Consider the following 3133-nt stretch of genomic DNA (forward strand, 5'->3'; position numbering starts at 1 on the left):
CAGAGGGAAGGGGGGCAGGGCTGATAGATGACATCACTTCCTGTTCTTCTCAGAGCTTTGTGAGGAGAACAGGAGGAGGGTGTCTGACTGGATCCTTCCCTGGTAACCCTTTGTATGACAATTACCTCAGCTGAGATCCATTCATTGAGGACTGAGCAATGTTCTGTAATATCACCAGACAGGAAAACTAGGGATACAGGTAATTTGAACACCGAGCCTTCATGTTGTCTTCTCTAAAGGAGACTTTATGCCTTAGCTTTTAACTTTAATGCTTTAACCACTTCTGGACTGGAAGGTTTTACCCTCTTAATGACCAGCTCATTTTTGCAATTGGGCACTGCGTTACTTTAACCACTTCTGGACCGGGCCTTTTTCTGACACTTGTTGTTTACAAGTTAAAATCTTTTTTTTTTTTTTTTTGCTAGAAAATTACTTAGAACCCCAAACATTGTATATATTTATATATATATATATATATATATATATATAAAATGGAGATCGTTGCAATATTTTTTTTCAAACAATATTTGCGCAGCAATCTTACAAACGCAATTTTTTTGGAAAAAATTCACTTAATTGAATTAAAAAATAAGAAGTATGTAGGGGGCGACTTGCGTATGCGTTTGCATTAACCACTTCCACCCTGCCCACCGCAGGCAGCCGCTCCTGGGCAAAGTGACGTAGTACTACGTCGCTCGCTCAGGAGACTGTAAGGGGCGAGCGCGCGCCACCGGCGGCGCACTCCCGCCCCCCGCCCCCGGCCACTAGCGCTCGCCCCCCGCTGACAGAGAAGGACAGATGGCTGATATAAACACAGCCGTCTGTCCTTCTCCCTGAAGTGATCACAGAGGCCATGTGATCCTGTTATATAGGATTGCATGTCTCTGTGATTACTTCACAAGCCACGCCCCCTGACAATTAGCATCACACCCCTAGGGATACATTTAACCACTTGATCACCAGTATAGTTAGCCCCTTCCCTGCCAGTGTCATTATTACAGTAACAGTGCATATTTATAGCACTGATTACTGTAGTGATGTCACTGGTACCCCCAAAAATGTCAGTTAGGGGTCCGATCTGTCTGCCGCAATGTCGCAGTCCCGGAAAAAAAATTGCACATCGCCGCCATTACTAGTAAAAAAAAAAAAACAATAACAATGACATAAATCTTTCCCGTAGTTAGTAACTGCAATAACTTTTGCGCAATCCAATCAAAATATGCTTATTGCGATTTTTTTTCACCAAAAATATGTAGCAGAAAACAAATTGGCCTAAAATGTTAAAAAATTTTGATTTTTACTTTTTTTTTTTTAGAATTTCATATAAAAAAATGTGAAAAATATTGTTATTTTTTCAAAATTGTCGATCTTTTTTTGTTTATAGCGCAAAAATAAAAATTGCACAGGTGATCAAATACCACTAAAAGAAAGCTCTGTTTGTGGAAAAAAAAGGACGTCAATTTCATTTGGGTACAGCGTCGCACGACCGCGCAAATGTCCGTTTAAGTCACGCAGTGCCGAATCGCAAAATAGGGCCTGGTCATTGAGCAGCCAAATCCTCCTTGGCTAAAGTGGTTAAAGACGGGGCACTTTAATTTTTTTTCCTATTTATTTTATCTTTTATTTTTACACTTTTTTTTACATTTTTGATCACTTTTATTCCTATTACAAGGAATGTAAACATCCCTTGTAATAGAAATAAGCAGGACAGGTCCTCTTTAATGTGAGATCTGGGGTCAAAAAGACATCAGATCTCACATCTACACTAAAAAAGAAAAAAAAAAAGTTATTTTTTTTATCTTGAAAAAAAAAAAGTTTTTTTAAATCCATTGCTAGGAAGCGACATATGACGTCCTCCAAGGCCATAGAGTCCTTCTGCCTGAGGGGACAGCAGACCAGATAGTTTTCCCCGCTGCCGGCGGTTCCGGTAATCTGCCGTTGGGACCACCCTTATGTTAAAGCGGACCGCCCGCAGTTTAAAAAAATATCAGCTATCTGCTGCCATAACCCCGGTATTTAACGCCAAAGTACCGACGTAAAACTGTGCCAGGCGGTCCGTAAATGGTTAACTAACAATTGTGCAGACGTGCGATGCTGTACTCAAATAAAATGGACGTCCTCTTTTTCCCCCACAAATAGAGCTTTCTTTTGGTGGTATTTGATCACCTCTGCGTTTGTTTTTTTTTGCCGCTGGAAACAAAAAAGGAGCGACGAAAAAAATGTTTTTACTTTCTGTTATATAACACAGCCAATAAAAAAAAAAATTAAAAATCAAAATTTTTTCATCAATTTAGTCCTGGTTCACACATATGCGATGCGGGAACCCTGTGAATCCACTGCGTGAACCCTGTGAATGGCCGTATCGCATTCAACTCGCAGCCATATGCAAATCGCTGAGGGTGTTAATACTAGGTTAACAACACCCCCAGATCAGTTCGCATATTGCAGTGCGAACTGTCAGTGACATGAATCGGATCACATAGGTGTGAGCACCCATGTGATCGGATTTTGGTGCAGACCCAAAAAAGGGTCCTGTGTGAGTTGTGTCCGAATGCAATGTGAATTTAGCCTTACAATCTGTATTTGCATCGCACAGACATCACATGTGATTTTCAGAGCAGTGCTCGCCGAATCACATGCGATGTCTGTCATCGCATATATGTGAACTGGGACTTATTGTACTTATTGAACTGGGCCAAATTGTATTCTGCCACATATTGTTGGTAAAAAAAAAATCCCAATAAGTGTATATTGATTGGTTTGCACAAAAGTTATTGCATCTACAAACTAGGGGAAAGATTTATGGCATTTTTATTTATTTTGTTATTTTTTTACTAGCAGTGGCAGCGTTAAGAGATTTTTAGCGGGACTGCGACATTGTGGCGGACAGATCATACCCCTAACTGACACTTTTGGGGGGACCAGTGACGTTACTACAGTGATCAGTGCTAAAAATATGCACACTAATGACACTGGCAGGGAAAGGGTTAACACCAGGGGCAATTAAAGGGTTAAATGTGTCCCTAGGGGGTGCTTTCTAACTGTGTGGGGGATGGGCTCACTAGATGAACATAGAGATCTGTGTTACTGAATAGCAGGAACACAGGATCCCTGTGTGTCCATCTGTGCAGAA

Source organism: Pelophylax lessonae, assembly GCF_965119305.1.
Source record: "Pelophylax lessonae genome assembly, chromosome: 3".
Lineage (NCBI taxonomy): Eukaryota > Metazoa > Chordata > Amphibia > Anura > Ranidae > Pelophylax > Pelophylax lessonae.